The sequence below is a fragment of the Dendrobium catenatum genome, unplaced genomic scaffold (genome assembly GCF_001605985.2).
Source record: "Dendrobium catenatum unplaced genomic scaffold, ASM160598v2 original_scaffold_235663, whole genome shotgun sequence".
NCBI lineage: Eukaryota > Viridiplantae > Streptophyta > Magnoliopsida > Asparagales > Orchidaceae > Dendrobium > Dendrobium catenatum.
Genome location: NW_021554071.1, coordinates 716,644 through 734,755, shown reverse-complemented (window position 1 = coordinate 734,755; position 18,112 = coordinate 716,644). Strand labels below are relative to the sequence as shown.

Sequence of the window (18,112 nt, the reverse complement as noted above, 5' to 3'; positions counted from 1 at the left end):
CAAATCTTCTCATTTGCCAAACATTCATCATTGCAGCCTTATCTCTATCTTCTTTCTCTTCCAAACCATTATAACCCTTTTTTTCTTCCTTACGGATCACAAAAATAACAATGCTCCCTTGATCTAAGGTTATTCACTTGAACGTGAGACTAGGCAATCTAAATTCAATAGAAGAATTACCAAAACATCTATTCACTACAGGAAAAACAGTTGAAAACCGCGCGGTTGAACCGGCGGTTTAGAGTGCCTCGGTATTTACCGCGGCATACGCCGGCGGTTACAGCCGTCGGACGACTAACGACGGCTTTAAATCGACGGTTAGCTACGAATACCACCGTCGGTAATACCGACGTGTCTAAAACCGCCGGTTTAAACCGCCGATTAGACTTGAACCCGGTTTTCCGGCGTCTTAATCGACTCGGTGATTAGTTGATTTTTTTACCGGCGGTCTAAACCGCCGGAAACGCGCCGTAAAAGCCCATAATACGAGCCGCCCTCGCTCCGCTCATTTCATTTCTCCTATTTCCTTCTCTTCTCGGCCGCTCGCTCATATCGTCTCCACCGTCGTCGCGATCAGCCCCCGACGAATGGAACTCCCGGCCTCCGACCCCATTTCCGACCGCCGCCGACCCCTGTCCGACGCCGCCGTCCCCAGTCCGACCGCCGCCGACCCCTTTACTCCGACGCCGACCGCCGACCGTTTCCGACCCCAAACAAACCGATTTTCGTTAAGGTTATATTTTAATGGTTTTTCTTTGATTATTTTGTTTGATATTATCTTGTTAGTTAATGTTTTATACTTAAAATGTGGGAGGAGTTATGGTGCATATATAGGTTTAGGTTTTGCTTGGATTAATGCTATATTGTTTGTCAAACAATTTGGGATTAATGCTTGAGTTATTAAGCTCCAAATCTAGACAGTTGGGTTTAACTTTTAACTTATGCTTTGAGGTGATTTTAGATGAAGAGCTTTTGGCCCAACTAGGAGAGGAAAAACTAGCTTTACTTTTTTATGTACATGTTTTCGAAGGATTTGCGGTGAAAATTTCACCGCAAAATTATAGTAACGACGAACGTGTATAATTTTGTGACAAAATAATCGTCACAACAATTGGCGCCGGTTTTCATGTTTTTCGCTTGAAAAGCTTTTTGTGAATATGCAATAATTGAGTCATAAAAAAATGAAATGTTGTATTGAGCTGAATCTTATGAAGATTTTTCAAATAAACCTAAATATGTTTGTTGTTATAGTGCTCATTGATCACAATGCTGATTACTCATTGGTTTACCCAATGAAGGTCAATGAGAATATAATCGATACATTGCAGATAAAGTCCAAGAAGGTAATTATGTTCTTACGCAATTCGTTTATTCAAGTTGCTCTTGATGTTGGGCTATTGATTCAACAATTCTGCATTATTTCTAGGACTGAATGTAATACTGTGAATAAATGCAAAGGTCCTCATTCAAACTTATATTTCTTTAAATGTTTTTTTAAAAATGGTCCTTATGTTTAAGATTCTGTTTTGGTGTTATCTTAGCTGAATTCTTGAGATGGTTGGAGAAAATAAAGGAAAGGAGGTTTTTACTGACAATCTATGAGGAATCATAGAGGTATTTGTCCTTCTCCTCGACAATTGAGAGGAGGCGAGATAAATTCTGCCAATGAGGATTATTACACAAGTTTTGTGAATAACACTTAAGGACATAAGTTTAGTTAATTTACTAAAGATGATTTCTTGAAAAAGTTATAGAAAAACCAAAAAAAATAAAGTAATTACTTGGATCTATCTGCTGATTTCTAGATCACAAGATCAAACACTTCTTTTCAAAAAATGATCTTAATGATTAGTTATTATGGTTGTGATATTACTATGTGTTGGTTTATCCGTGAAACTTTGTATGCGTTCCACATTATATACTGAAATCTTAATATTCTTTTTTAGTCCTTTTTAGAGCCATGGTTGATTTCTTCCTAAAATATCACTTTTTAAAGAACACCTAGAGTTTTTGATTTTTCCTTCGCTAGATTGGTTCCAGTTAAAATTTGTAGGCGTTTTTTTGTAAAAAGTGAATTAATTTAACTAGTATTGGATATGATTTTTGGATCAAATTATTCATTGCAACTTCTCTATTTAATATTTATAAATATTGGTATAATAGTTATTTATTGCACAAGACTTGGTAGATTGGCCTCTTGGCAATGGCTTATTGACCTTGAGAATTCTTATAAAGGAAACATTGGTTTATTAAGAGGTGACTTTTAAAGCATAAAAATCTGATTTCGATGTTATACAGAATTGTTTATGCTCCATCCAACATTGTAGGTTACGTTTATTCACGTGCCAATGATATCCACGAAGAAGAGATATTGGATGTATAATTAGATTGTTGACCGGGTCGAAAGGATTGACCAGTTGAATTTATACAGGCGAGTTGAAACTTTCATTCAAGTTGCATCTCAACTGCCTTCCTTTCAGCTTGATAAAATGTTGTAGATGTCCGAGTTCGAAGCTATAAAAATCTAGCATTCCTAAAGCCCTGATGAATGTGAAGCTTGATTTAATATCGTAGGGATTTCTTCCAAACTATTGGATTGTGGACATCACATGGCGAGTACGAGCCACATAGAGATGCTCATGCTGGTTTCATCTCGGCTTATTGAAAATTAATTTCACTGAAGAAAATCAAATGAGTAGACGCCGGTATGAAGAACCTTATTTTGATGTAGCAGGTCATAATTTAAAGGTCTAATGTGGAAGAACCACCTAAATACAGAGACACAAAAATTCTTTGAGTTATTACATTCAGTTCCCAAAACGCCAATTTGGGAAAGGTTGCAGTACGCCTTGGAATTACCGATTGCAGGTGAGGATGTAAGTATAAAACTGAGTATAATATTATCCCCGTGATGTTTTAATGACGTATTGGTCTTATGAAGGAAACTAATCCGGCTGACAATAGTAGATTCCCTCAGACTTGCGGAGCGGAGGACAATAGAAATTAGACCAAGCTGGTCTCACAAATGCTATCAAAGATTGATTGTTGTATCAATGGATGGCTATGTTTATACTTCTATTAAGGATGATGTCAGCAGAAGTTCATGGAGGCAGAGTTACCGGCAGGTTACATTACCGGCGGTGTTCGGCGGTTGCTTAAAAAAAAACAATAACCGCGCAACATTCGTAAAACTCACATTCGCCAGAAGTAACCGACGCTTAAATTCTGTGTGCATCACCGGCGGTATGGGCCGCCGGAAAAACCGCCGCAAAAAATAAACCGCCGTAAAAGGCCGTCGGAATTTGTTTTCCTACGCCTCGTTTTTACCGGCGTCACTGAACCGCCGTTAGACCGCGGTAATTTGACCAAACCGCTCTCGGTAATTTTAACACTAACCGCCGGAAAAAACGCCGGTTTCAACTGGTTTTTCTCTGTAGTGATTTAACATTTGTTTTAATGAAAAAGATTACATCTGTAGTGGTCTCAATTGATTCGCACCTCTTGGAGGGGAGAGAAAAAAATGAGTCATGTACTTGGCACCAGGCCTACAAAAACATTTCTACATTCAATATTTAAGATGAATATATTCTTTTAGTGATGTCCTTGCCATCTTCACCAATATATATATATATATATATATAATTTCCATCATTCAACAAAGGAAAATTGGTATACGGTAAATCAAAAGTCTTCTAAAATCTTTAATGCATCCCAAATCTATAACATGAAAATCAAGAACATATCAATGAAGCAGGGAGAACAATCCATCACAAAAATATTATGATCTACTAAAAGGCTTTTGACAAGAAAAGAATCACTATCAATACATCCAATTGAAATGTAGCACTTACGAAGTCATTCTTAAAAATTTTATTGAAAAAGACAGAATTTATAATTTTCTTTGTTGGATTTTTTTTTTTTTATTTCTTTGTTGGATTAAAAGTTGAGTTTGATATTGTAAAACCAAAACTTTTATAAAGGAGGATCTACCTTCCCTAAATGAAATAAAGAAGGTAAAAGGGGAATTTTGATTGCCAATAACCACATGGAAGGTTTGGTTATGATGATAAACATTGCCACATCGAACACTCAGCTTCCATTTAGCAAAAGCAGTCACATCCAATACAGAGTTATTAGTCAATATGGATTCTTTATGGTGTAAAACCCGAAATTCGTCATTTGAGTGCGTTGCACGCATTTCGATGCGCCACGACGAACTTAAGTGAAATTTCAATGTCGTCGGAATTCGACGAAATAAATTTTATTAAATTCATCACGAAATTTCAATCGAATCGATATAAAGAACTTGTATCCAATTTCGCACGGTTTTGAAATTAAAATTCGCCGAAGATTGTTTAAGTAATTTTTAGCCTCATCTTCCATTTTTACCCCTAGGAGTTCTTAAGAGAAATGATAATAGCAAGGGTACATGCGTAATAAACATATAATTCTCTAAAACCCTCACTCACTTAAGGGACCGACTATTTCGGTACCTTAGTGTTCTTTTCGGCGGAACCAAGGGAGAGCTCGAAGGCCGGCGGCCGGCGGGTTTTCCAACGAGATCCTTTAGGAAAAACGTAAAGGGAGGCTTGGAGAAGCTAGGAGGTAAGTTCTTTTTGAAGAATCTTGCCTTTTTCTTGAGTTTTTCTTGAAGTAAGAAATCTAGGGTTTGAATTTTCTTTGGCAAACCTTTAGGGCTTGCTTAGGAATATGTTTTTCAGTAAATTGTAAGATGATTTCTTAAGAAAAACTTAGGTTTTTAATTTAGGGTTTGGTGAAAAAAATTTCTTTTGTTTAGAAATGTTATTAAGAGATGTTTAGAAGCATGATTAAGCAAATATTTGAATTTTATTTTAAGGAAATTTGATTTTAAAAATTAGGATTTTTCCTAACTTAGGGTTTTTAGGTTTGCATGTTCATTAAAACTATTCCTAAAGGTTTAGGGAGATCTCTAAATGATAGAAATTGAAATTTTGAGAAAAAAAAAATTTTCTTAATTATTTTATGCTTTAATTCCGAAAATTTTAATGTCTTATTTATATGTATAAGGAAGGAGAGTATTTTAGAAGCAATTAGAATGAAATGAATGAGATTTTAAGTCCCCATAATTTAGGTTTTATTTAAATTCAAAATTAATTGATGTAAAATTTATTTATGTGTAGGAATGAGGATGTATTAACTTAAGGATATAAGTAGAAAGAGAATAGGGAGCTTATAAAAAATTTTTATGAGGGGATTAGTGAAATATAAAGGTTTATTTTGGCAAGAAGTTTATGTTATGTTATTTTCTTTAGGTTATGACTTGAAAAAGCACAAATAAAGAGGAGAAGATGAGGATTTCGTAGTATTTGGAGATAGGATTCTTTTCCTTACATGTCCACTTGATGTTGCATGCTTATATCATTTTTATATTTTATGCTCTTATGATATTAATTTATAGAATTGGATACTTGATAAACATAAACTACATTTACTTCATATATCTTTCATGATTAAGTCTAAAACACATGTTAAACAATCATTACATGTTTATTTAGTTCATGTTTAGAATGCATATCAAGCATTTGTTCATGTTTTGAAATATTTGAAAGTATATGGAAAGGAAAGAATGTATGCTCATAGGAAAAAAATATAGAAATGATTGTGCATGATTGATTACGGAGTACCAAATACGGTGTAAAAGCGTATATGAGCAATACGGGAACATTATGGCCCTTGAGGCAAAAGAGGAAAAGGAATAATGGCCAAAAGAGGTTTGTGTACCTGATCAGTACATCCCTGGTACTCCGGGACGATTGTATATGATAAATAAGTAAGCATATGAGATTGCATTCATTTCATGACATATATATGTACATGGCATACCTAAATTATCTCTAATTCTTAAGAAAAATAAATTAGCATGTGTATGAAAAGAAATAAATGCAAGTCCCCATTAGTTTAAAAAAAAAAGTAAATTTCATTTTTTTAAGTCGTGTGAGCATGTTTAGGATTAGAAATTCTTATTGAGTGTTAGCTCATTCCCTAGTGTTGGGATGCTTTTCAGGAGAACCTGCAACAAGAGATGGCTAACAACCTGAGTTTACATATAGTCGTCGTACCCCGAGTGCCAGGTTCTTTTACTGTTTTTACTAGTTGTAGTTACCTTACTTTGGTGGCTTTGTCATAGCATGAATAGTTAGAAGTTTTAGCCACCCAATATATATTGTGAACTCTCTTTTAAAATGAAATGAAAATGTTTAAAGGCGCTTTATGTTATTGAAGTCCTTTTAGAAATTTTTATTAACATGTAAGATGATTAGTGATTGTTCTGAACGTTCGATTTCGTTCCCGCCTCGTATATATGAGCTAACCGGGTCAGATCGTGATAAGAGTGGTATCAAAGCAGCAAGTTTAGGATTTAAATCCGTATAAAGCGCCATTAGGCTGATTGATGAGTCTTAGATATTTTAGGATTGTATTATGATGTGATGATGATTGAATTTATTTTGTTTTAATTGGTTTAGGGCTATGGATCAGGAACCCGATGCCACTGATGGCAATACTGACGGGAATAATGATCCAGCTGGTAGATAAGTTCCAGCAGTACCCTCTGTCATTCAACCTGCTGGTGGTAGTAGCACTACCATAGATACTTTTAACTAAATGATGGCAGTTGTAATGCACTTGATTCAGCATTCACAGGAACAACCCCAGTCTAGTTCCAGTAGAGAGCCATTGATAGACAAGTATATGAAGATCTTCCAAGACACGCGACCACCTCTTTTTGCTGGAGTAGGAGAGCCAGTGGATGCTGAAAATTGACTTTTAAGGATCGAGAAAATCTTAGAAGGCATGCAATGTCTCGATGATCGAAGGGTGACTTTAGCCACCTTAGCTCTAGATGGGGAGGCTGAGAGATGGTGGAGAGGACAGTCATTGGAGAAGTTTGGTGGTAGAGCAGCTTCTCAAATCTTATGGAATGACTTTGTGAAAGTCTTCAGAGATTGGTTCGTGCCTTCTTCTGCGAGGAGACAGATGCAAAAGAGATTTATGCAACTGTGCAAGGTGATTGGACAGTCATGCAGTATGAAGCTGAGTTTACCACGCTGTCCCGTTATGCCTCTCAAATTATTGCAAGTACTGAGGACAAGTGCCTTTGAGTAGATTGACTGAAGGTTTGTATAGGGGTTTTCCAAGATTGTTACACCTTTGAGTAGATTGACTCAGAAGGCAGTTAAATTTGAGTGGAGCAGTCAGTGTGAGGAAGCCTTTCAAGAGTTAAAGACTCGTTTGATGACGGCACCAATTCTTACGATTCCTTCAGGTACTGAGGGATTTCAGATTTTCGGCGATGCGTTGCTGAAGGGTAGGGTTGTGTCTTGATGCAACATGGGAGAGTAGTTGCCTATACTTTTAGGCAATTGAAGAGTCATGAGAAGAACTACCTAACCCATGATTTGGAGCTTGCTGCTGTAGTCTTTGCCTTGAAGATTTGGAGACACTACTTATATGGTGTACATTGTGAAGTATTCACTGATCACCAGAATCTGAAGCATATCTTTTCTGAGAAAGAGATGAACTTGAGGTAGAGGAGATGGATGGAACTGCTTAATGACTATGATTTGAACATTCATTATCATCCGAGAAGAGCCAATACTGTTGCTGATGCCTTGAGTAGAAAACTGTCAGTGAAAATAAATAGTTTACTAACTCAACAAGAGAAGATGATTAAAGAGATGGATAGATTGGAGTTATCAGTGGTACTTCCTACAATTGGAAATGTATGATGGTTGAGTCAGTTGACTGTGCAAGCTAATTTGAAAATTAAGATAACTGAAGCTTTATGGAAGGATCCATATTTTGTGAAAATCATTCAGTTAGTAAAGGCTGGGCATGAAGAGGATTTCATTCTTGAAGAGGACAATCTCCTTTGGTATAAGGGCAAGGTGTGTACCTAATATTGATGACTTGAGGAATGATGTTCTTTATGAAGCTCATCACTCTGCTTACAAAATCCATCCTAGTAGTAGTAAGATGTATCAAGACCTTAAGGGTTTGTTTTGGTGGCCCGGAATGAAGAGTGTGGATGATTTTGTTGTTAAGTGCACTGCATGTTAGTTGGTGAAGGCTGAGCATCAAAAGCCAAGTGGATTACTTCAACCCTTAGCGATTCCAGAGTGGAAGTGGAATGACATTGCTATGGATTTCATGTCAGGTTTACCACGATCACGACAGGGTCATGATGCTATTTGGGTTATCATTGATAGGATTATAAAGTCTACTCACTTTTTGCCTATCCGATTGACTGATTCAGTTGAGAAGCTAACAATGATGTATGTGGCTGAGATTATACGGTTACCTCTTGTCACAATCCGGCCCAGTTAGATAGTATATACGAGGCGAAAACAAAATCGGTCGTTCAGAACAATCACTAATCATCTTACATGTTAATAAAAATTTATAAAAAGACTTCAATAACATAAAACGCCTCTAAACATTTTCATTTCATTTCAAAAGAGAGTTCACAATATATACAAGGTGGCTAAAACTTCTAACTATTCATGCTATGACAAAATCATCCAAAAATAAGGTAATTACGATTAATAAAAACAGTAAAAGAACCTTTCATCCAGGGTACGACGACTGTATGTAAACCTCGGGTTGTCAGCCATCTCTTGTTGCAGGTTCTCCTGAAAAGCATCCCAACACTAGGAAATGAGCTAACGCTCAATAGGAATTTCTAATCCTAAACATACTCATATAACTTAAAAAAATGAAATTTACTTTTTTTTTTAACTAATGAGAATTTGCTTTTATTTCTTTTCCTGCACATGCTAATTTATTTGTCTTAAGAATGAGAGATAATTTAGGTATGTCATGTACATATATATACCATGAAATGAATGCAATCTCATATATTTACTTATTTATCATATACAATCATCCTGGAGTACTAGAGGTGTACTGATCAGGTACACAAATCTCTTTGGCAATTTATTCCTTTTCCTCTTTTGCCCCAAGGGTCATAATGTTCCCGTATTGCTCATATGTGCTTTTGCACCGTATTTGGTACTCCATAATCAATCATGCACAATCATTTCTATATTCTTTTTATATGAGTATACATTTTTCCTTTCCATATACTTTCAAATATTTCAAAACATGAACAAATGTTTGATACATGAAATAAATAAACATGTAATGATTATTTAACATGTGTTTTAGACTTAATCATGAAGGAAACATGAAGTAAATGTAGTGTATGTTTAACAAGTATCCAATTATATAAATCAATATCATAAGGGAAATAACATATAAAAATGATATAAGCATGAAACATCAAGTGGACATGTAAGGAAAAGAATCCTATCTTCAAATACTATGAAATCCTCCTCTTCTCCTATTTATTTGTGCTTCTTCAAATCATAATCTAAATAAAATAACATAACATAAATTTCTTGCCAAAATAAACTTTTATATTTCACTAATCCCCTCATAAAATTATTTTATAAGCTCTCTATTCTCTTCCTACTTATATCCTTAAGTTAATACATCCTCATTCCAACACATAATTAAATTTTACATCAATTAATTTCGGATTTAAATAAAACCTAAATTATGGGACCAAAAATCTCATTCATTTCATTCTAATTGCTTCTAAAATAATCTCCTTTCTTATACATATAAATAAAACATTAAAATTTTATGAATTAAAGCATAAAACAATTAAGAAAAAAATATTTTTTTCCTCAAAATTTTAATTTTTATCATTTAGAGATCTCTCTAAACCCTTAGAAATAGTTTTAGTGAACATGCAAACCTAAAAACTCTAAGTTAGGAAAAACTTTAACTTTTAAAATCAAATTTCCTTAAAATAAAATTCAAATATTTGCTTAATCATGCTTCTAAACATCTCTTAATAACATTTCTAAAGAAAAGAAATTATTTTCACCAAACCCTAAATTAGAAACCTAAGTTTTCCTTAAGAAAACTTCTTGTAATTTACTTAAAAATATATTCTTAAGCAAGCCCTAAAGGTTTGCTAAAGAAAATCCAAACCCTAGATTTCTTACTTCAAGAAAAACTCAAGAAAAAGATAAGATTCTTCAAAAAGAACTTACCTCCTAGCTTCTCCAAGACTTCATTTACGTTTTTCCTAAAGGATCTCGTCGGAAAACCCGCCGGTCGCCGGCCTTCGAGCTCTTCCCGTCGCTTTCCCCCTCTCTCTCGTCGCCCTCTCAACTGGTTCAGCCGAAAAGAACACCAAGGGACCGAAATAATCTGTCCCTTAAGTGAGGGAGCTTATATGATAATTACGTATGTAACCTTGCTATTATCATTTCCCTTAAGAACTCCTATGGGTAAAAATGAAAGATGAGGCTAAAAATTACTTAAACGATCTTCGGCGAATTTTAATTTCAAAAGCGTGCAAAATTGGATACAAGTTCTTTATATCGATTCGATTGAAATTTTGTGATGAATTTAATAAAATTTATTTCGTCGAATTCCGATGACATTGAAATTTCACTTAAGTTCGTCGCGGCGCATCGAAATGCGTGCGACGCACACGAATTTCGGGTTTTACATATGGTGCACATAATACAAGAAGACTCGACATATAAATGAATAATGTTGGAAGCTTTGAGGCAAGCCACCAAGCAAACGTCAGGCATTCAAATGAATGAAGAAATTCCATGTGATAATTGTGATTTAGCAAGGCACAAATGTGATAGTTTTCCAATAAGCTCCAAAAAATACTAAGTCTTTTTCTCTCATTCATAATAACATATGGGGAGGAGACCATCAATTTTTGTCCTTTATTAAGGACTACACCATTAAGTCATAGATCATTTTATCAAAAGTCAATAGTGATATAATCAACACGAGTCCTCTCATATGTACACCTCCAACAAAATGGAGTGTTTGAACAAAAGAAGCCTACCCACTTGCCCCGAACCCTAACAAAGACGCTCTCACACAGATCAAGTATACACTACAACCACCTTCTACTAAACTACCATATTTTTACTCAAGGAGAAAGGCATTTTAATCAATGTAAGTCCAATAAATCAAGTCAATCCCTAGCACTAAACTTGCCCTAAGGGATCCATTGAACCTACAAGCAAAGGTACTTTAACTAAACATCTATTACACATATTTTTACCATACAAAAAATTTTACCCATCATCATTACTAGCCTCCATACTATTTATATCATTAAAATCATCTATGAGAATGAGAAAATTGCTACAAGAGAACAAAACCTGAGAATTTGTGACAACGTCAAGAAAAAAGTAGGATTTAAATGGGTCTTTAATGTAAAATACAAATATGTTGGCTCATTAGAAAGCATAAAGCCATTCTAGAAGCAAAAGGCTAAACTAAACATATGGAACTGATTATAACTTGAAACTCTTGCTTTTGTTTCTCAAATGAAAAATGTTTGAATTCTTTTATTATTAGCAAGCAATGAGAATTGAAAAATACAATAATTTGATATAAAGAACGAATTTTTACATGATGATTTAAAGGTGTGTGGCCGTGTGTAAAGGTCCCACCGAGGTTTGGTTCAAAAACAAGATAAAAGATAGTATATGAAATGAAACAAACTCAAATGGCGTGGTTCGAGAAATTCTTCAATGTAATGATAACATCGGATGCAAACAAAGTCAAAGTGAAAACACATTACTTGTAAAACACAACTTCGAGGGTAATCTCCACACTGCTATTTATATCGGTGATCTCTTCGCAACTAGTGACTTGGAATATATGAAGACAAATACGCAGCTACTTGAAGAAGTTGAAGTCGAAGAATTAAGTTAAAGTATTTTCCTTGCCTTGAGATTGCACAATTTTGAAAATCCTTTTATATCACAGCAAAAACGCATAGCATACCTATTGAAAGAAATAGATAATCTGGGATGCAAGCCTATCAAGAGCCCCATAAAATTTAATCATAAACTTGGGGATGCTTCAAAATATAGCAATTAAAAAAAATATCCTATTAAAGATTTGAGAGAACACATACTAGAACTGACATTGCCTGTGTTGTTGGTGTGGTAAATCAAATTAAGGAGTCCTAAATAATCGCACCTTAAGGCTATATATTAAATTTTATAATATCTAAAAGGACCTCCAAGTAAAAAATTGCTCTGATACCAATTTGATAGGAAACACTTGTAGATCTCAAGTATTTTCTATCAATCTTCAAAAAACAATGAGAATCCTTCACAAAAGTCCGCACAAACAACGAAAATAGTAGATAATGCGGGATCCATGGTTGATAAGATGCTAATCTCAAGATATTACATATTTTTAGTAGGCAACCTCATGACTTGGAGAAGTAAAATAAATAAATTTTGATGGCAAGATCTATCATAAAAACTGAATTTTAACCAATGACAACATAAAGCTATGAAGTAATAAGGTTGCAAATTATCTTGGAAGTTTTAAAGATTGAATAAGAACAACTTTGAGGTTTTATTGTGACAAAAATCAACCATTAATATTGAAAATAAATCCAACGCAACATGACTTAACAAAATATATTGAAATGGACAATTATTTTATAAAAGAAAAGCTAGACAATAGTCTAATTTGTAATTCATTTGTTACCACAAATAGCCAACTTAGAGGCATTCTCATTAAAGGATTATCAAAAAAAAGTTCAAACGTAAAATGCAAGATTGGAATGGATAATAATATTCCATTCATTAGCTCAGGGAGAAGTGTGAAAAAATAGTCCCATCAATTCTGACCTTCATCAATTATCTTTCCAAAAATGTTCTACCAAGCCAAAGAATCTTCCACGTTTCTTTTTCATCCCATGCCACCTAAGTGATATGTGAAATTATTACTTCCACCTCATGAATACATGGACTATTGTAATGATAATATTATTATTATTATTATCATAGACTTTTACATTTATTATTCTGTAATTTTGTATGTTTCCTATCATAAGCTTTCCTAGGATTGTAAAAATACTATAATTGTTGAAAAGAAATACTCAACCAATTTTTCTCACATATGTACTTAATCCTCATTTTACTAGTCATAAACCTCTTATCTTCTAATTCTCTACATTGTTCTAACCAATACAGATGATGCAAACTTATTATTGATCTTAGATGAAATCTTACTACAACAGCAAACTCTTTCACTACCCCATAAAGCTTACTAATGCCCATTTTTTTAATAGCATTAACATACATACCCATTAAATATATTTTTCTCCATAATATACATTAAATCATGTCTTGTGGCACCCGAACATAAGCTTTATCAAAGTAAAATTAAAAAAAGACATAAAAACCTCTTTGCTTTCTATATCTTTTCATTAGTTTCCTTAGCAAAAAAAATCAACTTTGCCATAGGTCTAGCACTTGAAGCATATATGGATGTCGATTATGCGGGATCTATGGTTGATAAGACACTAATTTCAAGATATTACACATTTTTAGCAGGTAACCTCATGACTTGGAGAAGTAAAAAAAATAAAATTTGATGGCAAGATCTATCATAAAAACTGAATTTTAACCTATGACAGCATAAAGCTATGAAGTAATAAGGTTGAAAATTATCTTGGAAGTTTTAAAGATTGAATAAAAAGAACTTTGGGGTTTTATTGTGACAACAAATCAACCATTAATATTGAAAATAAATCCAACCCAACATGACTTAACAAAATATATTGAAATGGACAAATATTTTATAAAAGAAAAGCTAGACAATAGTCTAATATGTATTTCATTGTTACCATAAATAGCCAACTTAGAGGCATTCTCACTAAAGGATTATCAAAAATAAAATTTCAAAACTTAACATTTTTTATGGACAATAATATTCCATTCATTAGCTTGGGGAGAAGTGTGAAAAAAAGTCCCATCAATTCTGACCTTCATCAATTCTCTTTCCATAAATGTTCCACCAAGCCAAAGAATCTTCCACGTTTCTTATTCGTTCCATGCCACCTAAGTGATATGTGAAATTATTACTTCCACCTCATGAATAAATGGACTATCGTAATGATAATATTATTATTATTATTATGATTGCTTGTCAGTCCATAGACTTTTGCAATTATTATTCTCTAACTTTGTATGTTTCCTATCATTAGCTTTCCTAGGATTGTAAAAATACTATAATTGTTGAAAAGAAATACTCAACCAATTTTTCTCACATATGAAGTACTTAATCCTCATTTTACTAATCATAAGCCTCTTATCTTCTAATTCTCTACGTTGTTCTAACCAATTAAAATGATACAAACTTATTATTGATCTTAGATGAACTCTTGCTACAACAACGAATTCTTTCATTACCCCATAAAGCTTACTAATGCCCATTAAAAATAATTTTTAATAGCATTAACATACTTGCCCATTAAAAATAATTTTCTCCATAATATACATTAAAGCATGTCTTGTAGCACCCAAACATAAGCTTTATCAAAGTAAAATAAAAAAAGACATAAAAACCTCTTTGCTTTCTATACATTTTCATCAGTTTCCTTAGCCAAAAAAAAAATCAACTTTGCCGTAGATCTACACATAATAAAATCAAATTAGTTATCTGATAGGATGTGATTTCCTTAAATCAATTTTCCATTATTCTCCCTTAAGTTAGTTATATGACTCATTAGCTTGCCTTCCCTTTAACTACCGCAATCTTAAATTTTTCTTATTTCTAATATAAATGCATAACATTAAGATAGCAAGAAAACATGAGAAATGCATAAGAGCATTCCAGGTCAAGAATATAGTAAAAAGTCCAGCAAAATTCTTGCTATGAGCTTTTGACCAGACAACTACAGAGCATCTCAGTAACTAGATATCAGTCATTTTTGCAACTTAAAATAATAAATAAAAATTCTTACAGCAATGCCCAAAATCAACCAAAAACTCATATTTTACAATAATAACACTAAGAATTGCATACAGGACATGCCGTCAAGGAGTTAACTTAAGGCAGTTGACCATTATCTATTTTATAGCCCCTTAAGTTGAAAATGAAACAATATATTCCGCAATTAACAAATACTCGCAATTAGCATAAATAGACCTTGAATTTTATTAATAAAAAAATTAAAAAGATGCACCAGAAAAAAATATTGACAGATCAAATGCGAAAACAATCAACAAGCCAAAAATTATCTGATACAAATCCAAGTATGTGTTCATTGGGCATGCAACTCATGTGCATTGATTCTAAGTTTGTGTTTCCTAGTTCATAAAGTGCAAAATATGCATATGATACAACTCCAAAATGAATAAGATGTATTCTCTAGTATTTTGAAATCCATTGGCATGATTTTTTCATTACTTGAAAGGTTTTGACTAGGGCTCATAATCATTACTACTTCGTCAATTGTGATTGTTTCTACTTCCCATTGTTGTCCTTGTTTATGTATGGCCGTTATCATTCCTGCTGTTGCATTGTTCCATCTGTCTTCATTGTTTATCACCTTCAGCAATTACCCCATTTACACTTCTCCAAGAAGCTAGTGGTTGTCACCTTCAGGAATTGTCGCTACCTGTACTACCGCCTTCAAGAAATGTTGTTGTTCCTGCACCAGTTGTGTCCATTACACACTCTAAAATCTCATGCCATCTCCATTACTCGCTCTTTAATAGTCCAGCAATCTAATATTTCTTATACTTCTCTTTGTTCATCGTTTTGGTGCTGTTTCCTTCCTATGCAAAACATTCATTAGACTTTCCAAATCAGAAATTGGATTTTATGGAAGGATTTCTACTGCTGAAATCAATAAAGAATCAATTGACTGCACGTTTACAGATTCTATGAATTATCTTATTTTGGGTCCATTAATGAGAACCCTAAATAATGAAAAATTCAGTGGGTATTGAGTATTGAAAAAAAAGAAGTTTTATTCTATTCTTGCATGTTCTTATTGGATGTGCATTCTTTGAGTTCTTCACAAGTGTAGCCAACTACTTTCAAAGGTGATACTCGTTATTCTTATTTTCTTTTATTCTTCTTTTAGGATAATTCCTATCCTTGCTCCTTTTTACTTTGTTTAGTCATGATTTGTGTGTGCAAATGGAATTTAATTAAGATACATGATCTTCTTCTCAAGTATGACTAGAGTTTTGTCGAAATATTATATTATGTCATTATTTTCTTGAAGAATTTGAAAATTTTGATGGTTAATAAATTATCTTCTGAAATGAATGAAGCATTTTATTTGTTTTTATATTAAAAGCGATGTATTTTTGTTAAAATTAAGGGTTTAATATCATGTAAATTTAAAATTTTAAGTGTTTCATCACACATAATATCCTACATTTTATTAGAGATCCTAAAACATTAACTATCCTGCATTAGCATCCATCATACTATCCTACATTAGTATCCCAATAAATGTCAACCATAAACTTATGACAAAAGGTTTCTCAATTTATAGTTGGAGTTTGGAATTTGGTCTAAGAGATGTCACAAGGTAATCACCATCTCATTATGGCCTTAACTATTTGTTTATAGACAAGGGAGCTTGGAATTTCAAATAAACATATAAAACAAAACAAAAGTTCACTTTTTTTTTTTTTCTTCTGAGAATGTTGAACAAAAAATAACAATTATATGGCTTCGAACATGCTTCCTCCCGACAGAGAGTAAAATCCCCAAAAATTAGAACAATCAAGCAGCCGTTAATTTACTCATGAAAGAAAGAAAAGTATGAGGAAGTAGGGCTTCCTCTTACTATTCTTATTCTGTTTTTCTAATCACTATAAGTATTGGAAACTCCAATTTCCACCTTTGGATTTTTTTCTACAGTGAAAATAAATTTTCATGAAATTTTGTGAGAAATACACACTTCCTGTTAAGCACCTTCTCTCCACCAGAAAAAAAAAAATGTCATAGGTCACCATAAAAAATTTTACTTTCTACTATCAACGAAGCTTTTTGTCCTAACTTTCAAAGAAAGTTTGAATATTCAAGGAACTTGACCTTCATAGCATATAAATAAGTTTGGCCTTGGATGGAAAAACTGTGCTTTCAGCATCATAAAATTCAGAGACAAACTCAAGTGCTCACTATAATATGACCTAAAATCGTAATAGTTTCATATTATAAGAAAAATGAAGCCTGAGCCTCTTTTCGTTATATCTCTTGCAGTCACTCGGCTGTAGAATCACATCAGATAGCCACCTCTTATGGAGATTTAAGTTCATCTAAAACAAAAACACCCAATATTTTCAGACAATACGCCTTACCAATTACCTTAAAGGTTGTGTAAAGCAGCCTTACCAATTACCTCAAAGGTTGTGAAAAGCAGCGAAACAAAAAGGGCTAATAAGGCTAAGAAAAATCTACCAGATAAAAAAGTTTTAAGCTACCGCATGCAATTCGAAATTCTTAATCCCATAAATAATGTATCGTCAAATGTCCACCTCACAACATTTCATTTTGCAATCGAAGTAACGCATTCCAGTTCTGAAGGCTAACTGCAACATCTCTCCTAAGAAACAAGCCTGCTAATCCTAAGATGTTAAGAAAGAGAACCTGATCACCATCAGACAAACGATCATAAAGAAAAAATCGGCAGTAAAAAAAAATATTTCAGTCGCCACGTATACCAACGAAGATCTTGGATAATTTAAATAGACTCCCGCACTAACCTCAACCATAAGGTCCTCTTCGATTAATTAGAAAATAAAATCCTCCCTTGAATTAATCAAATGGATAATAAGAACCATTACTCCAAATATAGGACTTCATTCCTCATTCAAAATCCATATATTCAAAGATCAAATACTGAAACCAAGAGAAGAATCTCCTCTTCCAGAAATAGATTCCGGGTATTAGTGAAGGGGACAGAAATAGGAAAAAAAACGAAGGAATGAAATACCAGATGAACTCAAGAGACATCGAACAGCAATCAAGAAATTGAAGTTCTACCCTCTAACGCCCGAGCTAATAATAGATTAGAGGTTGCGGAAGAAGTAAGCATTCACCTGAGAGACGAGAAGCGGAGATCGCCCATGCAGCCATGCACAAACCCTAGAGAGAGAAACGATAAATGTTTTGAATGAGCAGGGGGGCGAGAGACTGGCTCCTATAAAAGGTCGCAGGGAATCCGGTGCGGAGAGCCACGTGTTAAACTGAC

The 18,112-nt window shown here is 33.7% G+C and overlaps 1 protein-coding gene across 3 annotated transcripts in view; it reads right to left on the bottom strand.

Annotated features, from left to right (window-relative positions):
• The window catches only part of LOC110116173 (nuclear transcription factor Y subunit C-2), a 24,367-nt gene extending 6,255 nt beyond the window's left edge, over window positions 1-18,112 (bottom strand). Inside the window, exons 1-2 of one of the 3 annotated variants that reach the window (XM_028692595.1) lie at window positions 17,961-17,977; window positions 13,881-13,955 (exon numbers count right to left, since the gene is read on the bottom strand). The gene's annotated coding sequence lies outside the window, so the exon portion shown is untranslated. Of the gene's footprint in view, window positions 1-12,740; window positions 12,765-13,880; window positions 13,956-17,960 lie in introns of those variants that run through there. The other 2 variants (XM_020849654.2, XM_028692596.1) reach the window with 2 other exon arrangements.